The sequence below is a fragment of the Bufo bufo genome, chromosome 2 (assembly GCF_905171765.1).
Source record: "Bufo bufo chromosome 2, aBufBuf1.1, whole genome shotgun sequence".
Taxonomy (NCBI): domain Eukaryota; kingdom Metazoa; phylum Chordata; class Amphibia; order Anura; family Bufonidae; genus Bufo; species Bufo bufo.
The window spans coordinates 207,226,404-207,241,988 of NC_053390.1; positions in this window are offsets into that span (position 1 = coordinate 207,226,404).

Consider the following 15,585-nt stretch of genomic DNA (forward strand, 5'->3'; position numbering starts at 1 on the left):
TCTCCTCAATTCCTGACCAGGACGTCATGTCTCCCGGTAATAAATATCAAGATGTGGGATTTAAATGGGTAATGTAGAGAAAATCCATGGGGCTATGAGAATATGCTGACTATAATCTATAAGATTGCCTGGGGGTATTGGGGGGTTCCGCCACGGATCGGTGCTACAGAGTTTTCTCTTTTCTATTCTTTTCTTTTTTCTCATAGTTTATGTTTTATTTATTTTTTCAAAAATATTTTATTGGATTTTACATTTTAATAAATACCATTCAGTGAGTCTAAAGGTATCCACCAGCTGTTCCCTCTCGCTATCTGTGCAATAACAGATAATAAAAGATTTCCATTTTTTGCAAAAACGCTTTGTCTGTTTTTCTTTATCCTTGGTCGCTAGCAACTGTTCTATCCATAATATTTTTTTTACGGTCAAAACCACTTGGTTAGAATTCGGGAGGCGTGGAAGTAGCCAATTACCCAATATGCATTTCTTTGCCGCCATGATAATTGTATGTGCTATGGGAGGTAGATGGTTGGCTCCGCCTGTAGCCGAGCTAGGCCTCCCGCTGCATGAATAGAACAATGCCATTTTGCAGTCTATGGGACACATAAAATTGCTTGATCTTTTAATTATTGCATGAATGTCGACCCAAAAGGCCTTCAATTGAGTGCAGCTCCACAACCCATGGTACAAATCAGACTTTTGTTCTTGACATTTTGGGCACTGCGTCTGCCTGTGTGACATATGGATTGATGGTGGCAAATTGAATGCATAAATTGCCCGATGCATGATTTTCAATTGGGTTTCCCTCCAATTTTCAGATATGACATGCTTTCTAAAGTCCATCCACCCATCTACTATCTCTCTTCCCACATCTTCTTCATCCAACTGCTTTGCTCAGCTTTTACACTGCGTGCAGAATTATTAGGCAAATGAGTATTTTGACCACATCATCCTCTTTATGCATGTTTGTCTTACTCCAAGCTGTATAGGCTCGAAAGCCTACTACCAATTAAGCATATTAGGTGATGTGCATCTCTGTAATGAGAAGGGGTGTGGTCTAATGACATCAACACCCTATATTAGGTGTGCATAATTATTAGGCAACTTCCTTTCCTTTGGCAAAATGGGTCAAAAGAAGGACTTGACAGGCTCAGAAAAGTCAAAAATAGTGAGATATCTTGCAGAGGGATGCAGCACTCTTAAAATTGCAAAGCTTCTGAAGCGTGATCATCGAACAATCAAGCGTTTCATTCAAAATAGTCAACAGGGTCGCAAGAAGCGTGTGGAAAAACCAAGGCGCAAAATAACTGCCCATGAACTGAGAAAAGTCAAGCGTGCAGCTGCCAAGATGCCACTTGCCACCAGTTTGGCCATATTTCAGAGCTGCAACATCACTGGACTGCCCAAAAGCACAAGGTGTGCAATACTCAGAGACATGGCCAAGGTAAGAAAGGCTGAAAGACGACCACCACTGAACAAGACACACAAGCTGAAACGTCAAGACTGGGCCAAGAAATATCTCAAGACTGATTTTTCTAAGGTTTTATGGACTGATGAAATGAGAGTGAGTCTTGATGGGCCAGATGGATGGGCCCGTGGCTGGATTGGTAAAGGGCAGAGAGCTCCAGTCCGACTCAGACGCCAGCAAGGTGGAGGTGGAGTACTGGTTTGGGCTGGTATCATCAAAGATGAGCTTGTGGGGCCTTTTCGGGTTGAGGATGGAGTCAAGCTCAACTCCCAGTCCTACTGCCAGTTTCTGGAAGACACCTTCTTCAAGCAGTGGTACAGGAAAAAGTCTACATCCTTCAAGAAAAACATGATTTTCATGCAGGACAATGCTCCATCACACGCGTCCAAGTACTCCACAGCGTGGCTGGCAAGAAAGGGTATAAAAGAAGAAAATCTAATGACATGGCCTCCTTGTTCACCTGATCTGAACCCCATTGAGAACCTGTGGTCCATCATCAAATGTGAGATTTACAAGGAGGGAAAACAGTACACCTCTCTGAACAGTGTCTGGGAGGCTGTGGTTGATGCTGCACGCAATGTTGATGGTGAACAGATCAAAACACTGACAGAATCCATGGATGGCAGGCATTTTAGGTGTCCTTGCAAAGAAAGGTGGCTATATTGGTCTCTGATTTGTTTTTGTTTTGTTTTTGAATGTCAGAAATGTATATTTGTGAATGTTGAGATGTTATATTGGTTTCACTGGTAAAAATAAATAATTGAAATGGGTATATATTTGTTTTTTGTTAAGTTGCCTAATAATTATGCACAGTAATAGTCACCTGCACACACAGATATCCCCCTAAAATAGCTAAAACTAAAAAAAACTAAAAACTACTTCCAAAAATATTCAGCTTTGATATTAATGAGTTTTTTGGGTTCATTGAGAACATGGTTGTTGTTCAATAATAAAATTAATCCTCAAAAATACAACTTGCCTAATAATTCTGCACTCCCTGTATATATGGAGTGGATGGTAGGGGTGGGCGATATGGCCTAAAATCTATAATGCGATATTATTTTTAAGCATGTGCCATATGCGATATATACTTTTTTTTTTTTTTACTTTTTATTTAATAACTATTAGCCACCTTGTCCTATTCACCCTAATAGAGCTCTATTAGGGTGAATAGGACTTCATACTCTCCCTGCTGCCCTGTGCATAGTGCACACAGCAGCAGGGAGCTGACTATGGCAGCCAGGGCTTGAGTAGCATCCTGGCTGCCATGGTAACCGATCGGAGCCCCGCGATTACACTGCTGGGGCTCCAATCAGAAGCTTCCACCCTGGGGCCACTGTCACCAATGATTTAATCGTTTGGAGGGGGGGGCGCAATTAATATAATACTTAAAAGAGGGGGAGTAGAAGGGAGGGGCTGTGGCCACTGCGCCACCAATGAATATAGTTAATATGCCTCAATACAAATGTAGCCTGCATGTGCCGGCAATATCCCATACCTGGCCACTATTACTGCGCACCGTGATCCGCCGCAATTAACCCCTCAGGACCTGAGGGGTTAATTGCAGCGGATCACGGCGTGCAAGTAATAGAGGCCAGGTATGGGATATGGCAAGCACATGCAGGCTACGTTTGTATTCAGGCATATTAACTATATTGATTGGTGGCGCAGTGGCCACAGTCCCTCCCCTACTCCTCCTCTCTGTTCTCATTGGTGGCGCAGTGGCCACAGTCCCTCCCCTCCTCCTCCTCCTCTTAGTCTGTTCTCATTGGTGGTCAGCAGCAGCTGCCCACAGTGGGGAGGGAGGGACTCTCTCATTCTCCACTGTGCCGGCTCAGGAGAACATGGTGCGTGCCGAGAGTGGCACTGCGATATGGCGATATAAACGAAATCTCTATCGTTAGCCAAATTTATATTGTTTATATCGCATATCATCTATATCGCCCACCCCTAGTGGATGGTCCCCCAAAGTAGCTTGGATCTAACAAAGGAATATAAATCTGAGATGGAGTATCTATTATTGGAAGCAAGGAGAGTATCAAAAGCATTTAGAGGGGCTTCTCTGGCAATATATAACAATTTTGTCCTACAGTAGTGCGTTATTTGCCGGTAAGGGAAGTATTGGGGTCCCTGAAGATTAAATTTTGCACTTATTTCTTCTAGTGTTAGCCATCTTGGTTCCTTATCATAAATCAAGTTCCCTACTTTGTTTATTCCCTTTTCTTTCCAGCTTTGGAACAAGCGACTCGTATTTCCCTCCTGGAATTCTGGCGAACCCCACAAGGGGAGATGTTTAGAACATGAATAAGAAAGATTAAATAGTTTACGTGCTACTTTCCACGTAATGAGCGTATCTCTGAAAAGGATAGAACGTTTTATCATTTGCGGGAGGTTGGAAAACTTAGAATGTACCAAGGCCATCAGGTCCCATGAAGTACCCATATCTTTTTCTAGTGATAGATTTGAATAGTAATTAGTATTTCTTTTCCAATCCAAAATATGATGCAATAAACAAGCAATATTATAACCCCTTATATTAGGAAAATTTACTCCACCGTCTGTTTTTGCTCTCATAAGTTTGTCTAGGGCTATTCTGGGTCTCCGTCCTGCCCAAATAAATGAGACAAAATGTGAGTTTAGTGCAGTAATATCTTTGTGTTTAATTAATACTGTTATCGTTTGTAAGGGGTACAAAAGTCTGGCAAAGCATGACATCTTGACTAAGTGACATCTCCCCACCAGGTTGAGAGGAAGATTTGCCCACCTTCTTAGGTCGGAAAATTTCCTTTCTAGCAGAGGTTTGAAGTTCTGATTGTATAGAGAGACGGGAAGTCTGCCTATCTTTATCCCTCGATATTTAATATGGTCACTTGGGGGCGCTATTCCATAAGTTTTGTGTAGTAAGTTATGTCTGCCTGTATTTCCGTTTAAATCTAACAGTTCACATTTGGATAGATTCACCTTATATCCTGAATATGTACCAAATTCTGTCAATGCAGAAAATATTTTTGGGATGTGTGTGATCGCGTCATCTAAAAAAAAAATAATATCGTCAGCAAACTGTGCCAACCTAACCTCTTGATCTCTCATTTTAATACCTCTGAATAGATCTGAGGTTTGAAGATATCGGGATAAGGGTTCAATAGCTAAATTGAATAACAAGGGTGATAAGGGGCGTCCCTGTATGGTACCCTTTTGTAAATCGAAGGGCGGTGACAAGTATCCACCAGTGTGAACCCTTGCCTGGGGGTGCCTGTAAATATGGCTAAGTAATTTTCGAAAGGGGCCTTCAAATCCCATCTTGTCCAACACTGACCCCAGCCAGCTCCATCTGACGTTATCAAAAGCTTTCTCTGCATCCAACGTCAGCAAAGCTGGAGTCTCTCCCTGATGGGGCCAGTGTTGAACTCTGTCCAGAACCGCCAGAACCGTTCGCATATTCGTCACAGCTGCTCTACCCTGAGTGAACCCCACCTGCACAAGGCTTATTAGTGAAGGCATAAAGGATCCCAATCTGTCAGCCATAATCTTTGACAGAATCTTTGCATCCACATTTATTAGTGAGATAGGTCGATAGGAGCCTGGATGTAACTCATTTTTACCCGACTTGAGCAGGAGTTTTATTTAAGCTAAGGAGACTGACTGTGGGAGACCACCATCTCCCAAGGCAGAATTAAACATTGAAGTTAGAGTGTTCCCTATTTACTCTTTTAAAATTTTATAAAATTCCCCCGTCAGCCCATCTGGGCCCGGTGCCTTGCATGACTTTTGCACCCCAATGGCATCTAACACCTCCCTTTCCGTCACTGGGGAATTCAAGAGAGCCAGCTGTTCGCTTGATACCTGAGGAATGTGTATCTGGTCTAATATTGTAGTTTGCGGTATGGGGTAATTTGTATCAGCATATAGGTTTTTGTAAAAATCACCTAGGATTCTATTTATACTCTGGGGGTCTGTGGTTATATTACCCTTTTCATCAGTTAACGCCCCTATATGAGTCACAGGAGGTTTATCTTTAGAAAGGCTTGCTAGTAATTTTCCCGATTTATTGCCATGTAAAGGATGGCCTCCCATTCTTTTCTATAGAAATTCTCTTTCTCTGCTGCTCACCGGTTAAAGACTTGTTGGGCCTCTTTCCAATCTTGGAGGTGAGCAGCTGAAGGGGATCTCACATAATTGGCATATGCGCAACCTAATTTCTGGCTAGTCTCTTTGCACTTAGTCCACATTTCTTTTTTCCTGCCCACTACATAAGAAATGATTTTGCCCCTTAGGACCGCCTTTGCAGTGTCCCAGAATAAGTTAACATTTTCTCTATGACCCATATTTTCCATGTCGTATTCCCCCCACCAACCTCTCAAAAGTGAGGCAAAATTCTCATCTCTGGCTAAATGAGATGGAAACCTCCATAAAATATCACTGCCCTTTCTTTGAGTCTCTGCCATTGTCAGTACTAATGGGGCATGATCAGAAATAACTATATCTTTCAGTTCTGATGAGATGACCCTGGATAGAAGGGTGTTTTGTACCAGCATATAGTAAATCCTGGACCAGGTGCCATGAGCATGTGAGAGAAACGAGTATTCCCTTTCCTCTGGATGCAGGTATCTCCATGTGTCTACCAGCCTTGTGGACTCTATAAATGTAATGAAAAAAATCAATGATACTGCGCTCTAACTTCTATGGATCGCAAGACCTAATACCCCTACCTCCTAGTTTAAAAGCACTCCACAAACTCAGTAGACTATGCGTTACCTGGTGGATGGGCTTCATATATCACGGGGTGCGGTGGGTGATCCTCGGATCTTGCAGGCACAGGTCGGGTGCTAATAGAACGCAGAGTCGCGCCCCGGTATATTTTCGTGTCTCATCTTGCTAATATGTTTATGCGACAAAGGGTCTCGGCTCCTGTCAATGTCCTGATTCACTACGGAATTAAAATCACCACCAATTAATTTTATTCTTGCTGTCTGAGTGGTCACCTGAGTTTCTAGTTTAAAAAAAGAATTCCTTATTGTCGCTATTTGGCACATAGACATTGAACAATTCTAATAGGCCACATGGTGTTTCAATGGTCATGTGTAGTAAGCGGCCATCCCCATCAGGTGTTACAGCCAATACCTTATGTGGAAGAGATTTGTGGATTAAGATAAGCACTCCAGCAGATCCACCCTGCGCTGGAGAGCCATAAACGGAATCTACCCATAGTTTACACATATATTTCCATTCCTCTTCTCCTAGATGAGATTCCTGTAACAATGCAACGTCTGCTCTTAATCTCTTCAAATGGCGGAGAACCATCATCCGCTTCTCTGGGGAGCGGAGTCCCTTAACGTTCCAAGTGACTATACGCATTATTAGTTATAAAGACAAAGATATACATAAGCAGAGAAACCTTACATATATAGCACTTCCCTCTTGTGTCATCCCTAACGTAGAATCTGTCTTTACTGGTAGTGAAATATATAGCCAGCATTTCTACAATAACAACATGCTCCCAGTACTTATCAGTCCACTGTTAGGGTAGCATAGCGGTTCGGCCTATGAGGTCTCTGTCTCTTAGGGGATTATCTGGCTTCTGCGGCCTGCGGTCCTTTCTCCTGAATTTTTCTCCATTCAGTCAATCTACTCTCCGCAGCAATAGGTGTCTGAGTGGCATGATGAGGACTACCCCTGTCCCCATCTTGGCATAGGGTTGGCGAGTGTCTCTTGTTTAAGTTGCTGGTCGTGTCGATCTCTTTCCCAGATATCCAGCCTTGGGCCTCGGCATACTCCCGCGCTTCCACTGGTGATTTGAAGATACACGGAGCTTCACCTGCAATTTGGATCCTCAATGTCGCAGGATACTGTAGTTGGAATTTTATCTTCTTTGCGTATAGCGTGGAGCAAATCATGCTGTATTCTCTTCTTCGTTTTGCCACCTCTGTGGAATAGTCCACAAAAATCAACAGCTTTTCCCCATGTAGTACCAGGGGAGAGTTTCTGGAACGGAATGCTCTTAGGATTTCTTCTTTATGGTTTAAGTCAAGGAACTTGACTATAACTTGCCGGGGTCTATTTGCCTGAGCTGATGGCATACTTGTTTGCTTTCGAAGCACAGATTGGGCAGGTCCCACACGGTAAGCTCTTTCCACTCTCTTAAGGCCCGTCAGACCTAGGCCCGTGGGGTCTCTGCTTCACAGAAGTCCTGTAATTGCGAAGGTTTCATGGATTCAGGAACCCCTAAGATTCGCAAGTTGTTCCTGCGCGACCTATTTTCCAGGTCTTCCATGCGATCACGCAGTATAGTGTTTTCGCGCGAGATCACTCCCAATTTATTGTATGCCCCTGTGGCTTCTTCTTCCAGAGCTACAATTCTTTGCTTCATTTGTTTCAGTCTAGAAGAATGAGATTCAACTTCAGCACGTATCTCCTGAAGTGAGGCTGACACCACCATAATGAGTAAGTCTTTGATGTCTGGGGCCAGATGTTTAGCTACTTCAATAGCTAATTTCTTATAGTCCATCAAGGTCCCCAGGCTGCCAGTAGATATCAGTCCCTTCACTTCCACAAACAAGTCTGGAGAATGGGCTTCCTTCTCATATATATTCGCGTTATTTTCACAATTTTCGCATTGTTCACGATTTTCTCGATGTTCCCGCTTTTTCTTGACTTGCACGATTTTTGTGATGTTTGCGATTTTCTCGATGGTCACAATTTTCTTGATGTACACTATTTTCGTGATGTTCACGATTTTCTCAAAGTTCGCGATTTTCTTGATGCGCCCAATTTTCATGGCGTTCGCGATTTTCTTGATGCTCACAATTTTTGTGATGTTCGCAAATTTCTTGGCGTTCGCGTTCTTCCGGCGCCATGTTGCCTTCACCTCTGTCTGGGCACTCTTGCATGTGCGCCGGCTTACCGCTGCTCCGGAGCAAATATCTCTCCATGGAGGAACGTCTGGGGCAGGTAGGGAACGTGAAGCCACTACTTGCGAGTGCCAGCTGACAGCTTTATATGCAGTTATGTGCTGTTCTGGGGAGAGGTTGGAGCTCCTCACTACACCACCTTACATCCCAGCGCCGGAACCAGAAGTCGTTTATGTTTTATTAAGAACAGTTTCATCATTGCTGAGATGCAAACAATGGGCATACACAGACTATACAGCCTACCTGCTTATGTTACTTAGCCATGATATATATTTGCAAAGGAAAGGTAATATTTCTACCATCCTATTGAAAATAACCTTTTTTACTACCACTAGGGTGGGTTAGTGGATTGTGATTGCGTGATATTGAAGAATGTAGATTATATAGTCATCTTTATCTCTATTAAGATAAAACTGTCCATCTAAGCAAGATGATTGTAACATGTATATTGCACATTTGTATATCTGATTAATCTTCTGTTTGTTGACTTATTCAATAAAAAGAGATTACATTAAAAAAAGTTTACCTGCTTTGCTGTGCAAAGGCTTGAAAAGTTGTCAGATGGTGAGCTAACGCAAATGAAAGCTTGACAGTTTTGAGCCATGGAACTCTGGCCATGGAAGAGGGTGGTTTGCGGTGCTCTGGGTAGTCTGACACTGAAGCTTTCATAAGGTATACTGGCTTGTTTGCTAAGTCTTTTGTGCTGTCCACACAGAGGTCTTATCCATAAAATGGCTGCAGATGGAGGGTCATGTGACCATACAAATTACTTCCATGTGTTGTCTCTGTTCAAATACACTGCCCCTGCCATCTGCACTTGCACTGTTGGGAGTTTAGTGCAGGGGCAGTGTGTTGGAATAGAGGAGGTTGAGTGATGTGTTTGGTTACATGACCCTCCATCAACGGCCATCTTATGGACAGGACTTCTAATTGGACAACAGAGAAGTTTTGCCTAACAAGGGGACATGACATGAAATATAGCAAACAGTACAGAATGTCTACAAAGTCTATGTTAGTAAGTGTAACATAGTCATCCTACCTACACATTGGTCACAAGTAGCCAGAAAGTGGCTAACCCCTTTAATATTTTCTTACTGCATCACAGTGCCTGCTGGTAGCCTAATTTTATAAAGCACAAACAACCCTATTATGTGCTAAGAGACAAAATGAAAAGTATTTTTTTAAACTAAAATGTATAATGAAAAATAATGAATCTGTTATAATTTACACTCACCTAAAGAATTATTAGGAACACCTGTTCTATTTCTCATTAATGGAATTATCTAGTCAACCAATCACATGGCAGTTGCTTCAATGCATTTAGGGGGGTGCTCCTGGTCAAGACAATCTCCTGAACTCCAAACTGAATGTCAGAATGGGAAAGAAAGGTGATTTAAGCAATTTTGAGCGTGGCATGGACGTTGGTGCCAGACAGGCTGGTCTGAGTATTTCACAATCTGCTCAGTTACTGGGATTTTCACGCAAAACCATTTCTAGGGTTTACAAAGAATGGTGTGAAAAGGAAAAAACATCCAGTATGTGGCAGTCCTGTGGGCGAAAATGCCTTGTGGATGCTAGAGGTCAGAGGAGAATGGGCCGACTGATTCAAGCTGATAGAAGAGCAACGTTGACTGAAATAACCACTCGTTACAACCGAGGTATGCAGCAAAGCATTTGTGAAGCCACAACACGCACAACCTTGAGGCGGATGGGCTAAAACAGCAGAAGACCCCACCGGGTACCACTCATCTCCACTACAAATAGGAAAAAGAGGCTACAATTTGCACGAGCTCACCAAAATTGGACTGTTGAAGACTGGAAAAATGTTGCCTGGTCTGATGAGTCTCGATTTCTGTTGAGACATTCAAATGGTAGAGTCCGAATTTGGCGTAAACAGAATGAGAACATGTATCCATCCTCTGATGGCTACTTCCAGCAGGATAATGCACCATGTCACAAAGCTCGAATCATTTCAAATTGGTTTCTTGAACATGACAATGAGTTCACTGTACTAAAATGGCCCCCACAGTCACCAGATCTCAACCCAATAGAGCATCTTTGGGATGTGGTGGAACGGGAGCTTCGTGCCCTGGATGTGCATCCCTCAAATCTCCATCAACTGCAAGATGCTATCCTATCAATATGGGCCAACATTTCTAAAGAATGCTATCAGCACCTTGTTGAATCAATGCCACGTAGAATTAAGGCAGTTCTGAAGGCAAAAGGGGGTCCAACACCGTATTAGTATGGTGTTCCTAATAATTCTTTAGGTGAGTGTATGTGTCAATTCTAAAGCATTTTTAAGATCTCTGTTGTTATCATTGAATTGAAACATTCATTGTTCGCATTCAGACCTGTCCTTACCTGGTCCTGCTCTCACATCTACTGGGAAAGATCAGTACATTTAGCTGCTATGTTTGCTCCCAATAGGCTGCTTAGACTAATATATTGATTACATTGAATGCACAACTCTCTGGATAGATTAGTGCTATAACTGATGCCAATCCCTATATTCAAGTAAAGAAATATATAAATTGTATATATAGCATATAATTGTATATATACATGTACCGTATATATTTTTTATTATTACTATTAGTATTATTATTAGTAAAGGCAGTCATACACGTGAGGATTGTCAAATGCTTATCTTATTGTAACAGAAAACACTTGTGATGTTCTGGTCATTTATAGACCGTTTTCTAACTATTGGATTGCTGAAGAGTAAAAATAAATTCACGCGCAAGGGAAAATGTGACACTAATCATATCAGCAGTATTAATATTTACTCTTTACAGATCCGATGGTTTGACAAGGGTCTAATTGACTGAAACATCACAGGGTGCTTTCTGTGGATGGTCTACAATAAAACTAAGATTCTCATGTATCCAGAGAACTGTTTATTATATGAATAGTCTGATACATTGTAACAAGTCCATCAACAGTACAAGGCTATGTTCACACCTGCATTGGAGGCTGTAATAGGAACCTCCATCACAGAGTTCATCAAAAATATCAGAGAGAAAAGTATGCATGAATGACTTTTTCCTCCCATGCGATAACCAATAACGGAGCAGAAGAACAGAAAATGATAGCACTGATGTGAACTAGCACGAATAGTTCAAAACATGTTTTCACCTATGGATGTAAGAATTAAGGTAGTTTTCCAGGAATTAAATATTGATGACCTCTCCTCAGGATAGGTAATCAAAATCAGGTTAGTGGGAGTCTAAGGCTGAGTTCACACGGGCGTTGCGGGAAAAGGTGCGGGTGCGTTGTGGGAACATGCACGATTTTTCCGCACGAGTGCAAAACATTGTAATGCGTTTTGCACGCGCGTGAGAAAAATCGGCATGTTTGGTACCCAAACCCGAACTTCTTCACAGAAGTTCGAGCTTGGGATCGGTGTTCTGTAGATTGTATTATTTCCCCTTATAACATGGTTATAAGGGAAAATAATAGCATTCTGAATACAGAATGCATAGTACAATAGTGCTGGAGGGGTTAAATTTAAAAAAAAAATAATTTAACTCACCTTAATCCACTTGCTCGCGCAGCCCTGCTTCTCTTCTGTCTTCATCTTAGCTACCGGAGTGACGTTACCACAGGTCCATTTCCTGCACACAGCTAAGATGAAGACAGAAGAGATGCCGGGCTGCGCGAGCAAGTGGATTAAGGTGAGTTTAATTTTTTTTTTTTTTTTTAACCCCTCCAGCGCTATTGTACTATGCATTCTGTGCATTCTGTATTCAGAATGCTATTATTTTCTCTTCTAACCATGTTATAAGGGAAAATAATAATGATCGGGTCTCCATCCCGATCGTCTCCTAGCAACAGTGCGTGAAAATCGCACCGCATCCGCACTTGCTTGATTTTCGATTTTCACGCAGCCCCATTCACTTCTATGGGGCCTGCGTTGCGTGGAAAACGCACAATATAGAGCATGCTGCGATTTTCACGCAACGCATAAGTGATGCGTGAAAATCACAGCTCATGTGCACAACCCCATAGAAATTAATGGGTCCAGATTCAGTGCGGGTGCAATGCGTTCACCTCCCGCATTGCACCCGCGCGGAATACTCGCCCGTGTGAACTCAGCCTAACTCCTGGCACCCCTGCCATTCAGCTGTTTCAAAGGACCACAGTGCTCAGACGAGTGCCACAGCTTTTTTTTTATATATCAAGCACATCATCATAGTTTCTATAGTGGCTATGCTAAGTATTGCAGTTCAATTCCATTCACTTCAATCGGACAAAGCTACAGGACATGGATACAGTACAGTCCCTTCCAATAGGTGATTGGGGGGTGTGCCAAGAGTTGGACCCCCAGCGATATGATGCTGGCGTTCTATGCTCTAAAACCCCTTTTAATGTTTCCATTCACTGACAGTAAATCAAACGACGAAAACTTATTTGACTGAAATTTTCATTTGCTGTAGTCTGTAAGCAGCACAGTCACGAATGGGTTAAAGTCCCCTAGGTACAACTAGACAGAGACAGGTTCATAAGCAGTAATGATCAATCAATTAACCTGAGCAGAAGGACGGAGTTAGTGTATTTTTATATAGCAATTTAAAGAGAGGGAAAGCTGTGCTGCCTATGGACATCCAGGAAATGAAAATTTCAGGTAAATACATTTTTTATTTCCTGGACGTCCTACGACAGCACAGTCAGGAATGGGACGTACAAAGCAGTGTTCAAGTGGGTGGGAAAGAAGAACCTATTCTTAAATACTTTCAAAAATAGAAGCCTAAATCTCAACAATGTCCAGCCTGTAATTCTTTATCAAGGGCAAAGATGTTGACCATGAGGCAGCGTTCTAAATTTGTTCCACTAGTATATGCCCAGTTCAGCCCAAGGCATTATAGTGAAGCAAGTGGAGTGACTGATGAAACTGGTAGCACGTCTCAATAGACCCCTTATCCACTGAGCTATCGGACCTTTCTATATATATATATATATATATATATATATATATATTAGGATAGTTCTTCTGACATCAATGGAGTGCCATTCCTCCTGCTACTGACCTTGTGGATTCTAGATCTCTGAGATAAGGTCTCTTGTATAACTAAACCTGTAGTTCACTAATATGCCTTGCAGAGGTGATCACAACTATCAAGAAGATCGTGAATATGAGGAATCTGAGATCTTCCGATGTTTTAAACTGATGTTTAATCAGTGTAACACAAGAAGGTGCAGGCAATGAATGTTGGACTGAAATTCTTTAAAAGGGTTTTCCAACATTTTATACTGATGACCTATCCTCAGGTCCGATACCCGGGACCTCTGCCGATCAGCTGTTTTGAGAAGGCAGTAGCGCTCCTGTCTTCTGACAGCTCAGCAAGCACAGTGCTGTACATTATATAGCAGATGTGCTTAGTATTGCACTCAGCCCCATTCACTTGAATGGGTCTGAGCTGATCCTAGGCCATGTAAACGATGAATGTGACGTCACTGGCCTAGGAAAAGCAGTGAGAAGGCAGCGGTGCTCACAGGAGCGCCGCTGCCTTCTCAAACAGCTGATCGGTGGTGGTCCCGGGTGTAAGACACCCACCGATCAGATACTGATGACCTATCCAATAGATAAAATTTGTATGTAGAGCAGCACTTCCGTACCTTCTTGACTCAATTCAGGAGATATGCATCAGCCTGCCTTAGTGTCACGGCGGGGAGTTGGGGAAATCCCCCACTGTGCGGTGTCAAAGGGTAAAGGGGATCAGCCTGGCCAAAAAGGAGTAATAAGGGAGCAGGTCACCTCCTACAACATCCTTAATCCTCTCCCTGACTCCTTACCGTATGAGCGGACCCCGATGGTGGGACGGCTTATACCCTGGATACCTAATATCCTGAGTTGCCCTGAAAATCCCTCACTTGGGAGCAGGGGAGAGACGACCTGTTCATCCCAATCATAGAGTAACAGGAGTCTCTATCTGAGGCCAGGCTGCAAGGAGAGGGGAACACATACAGCTATTGAGATGGCAGGTAAGCGAAACCCATAACACACTTACCTGCCACAGACACACTGACTGGAACCCGTGCACAAGTGCTGGTGTCCACACCAACATTAGAGGACACAGCACACACCACAAACCACACAGGGACCCAGGACACCCATAGCTGCAATAAACATAAGACAGGGGAATGTCTAGCCAAACATGCTGGACACCAAACACCACCAGACATGAAAAACCAAACTAAACATACCAACACCCTGAACATAACCCACTCCATACAAATAAGGACAGGAAGGGAAGGAGACACCGGGATAACATTGAACAACTAGGATGCCCTCAAACTGGACAGATGGAATCCAGGAACATCCACATTCCAACACACACACCAAGGCTGAAGACAAAACAAGAACTCAGGCTCAAAACACAAGGATAAATAGAAGCTAGAGACCACACCCAGTTCCACACCAAGGAAGACAAATCTTAACCCCGAACACACCAGGATGGGAAGGGACACACAACTTAAAGGGGAAGTGTCAAAACATGCAAAACAACATGTTGCCACCAGCAACAAGCATGCACGGCAAAAGTGTCATGGTCCACTACACCAGACCATGACACAGCCGTGACGCTTAGGCCCCGATCCACAGTAGCCCACCATTAGACATTCAGTTAATAGATGATGACAGCATAGTTCTCCATTAATTCTTTATTAGTTGTTAATCCATGATATATGTACAAAAAGGACCAATAAAAACAGCAATGTTTCGACTATGGTATAGGCTTTGTCAAGCTCAATATACAGTGCTTACTCCAAACTCCATTTATACCATATAGGTCACCCCCTCTTGATCACAAATCACCAATCACAATAAGCCTCTGTTAAACATCCACCCCCCATTTGGAAAACTACCAACGAGGTGTGGGGATTCGCTCTGGTAGGCAGGGTAAGCGGACGCAGTACAGAGGCAAAAACAAGGTTGTAAATCAAAGTTCAGTGTTTATTCTCACACAGAAAGAAAACAAGTCAAAAGTAAGTGTTCATTTTTTGGTGCCTGTTCACACCACACAAAGTTCACAGTGCAAAAAGACTTCACCTGGTCAGCAGATGATTTTCACCCACCGTCCGCAGCAGGCTTTAGAGGCTTGTTTCCCAGCCTATGGCTCTCACAAATAAATGCCTCAGTGTCTCAAACCACAGACTCCTCAGCTCCTCTGCCATGGAGGATAATCCACACCCAGCTGAGCTGCTGGCTGG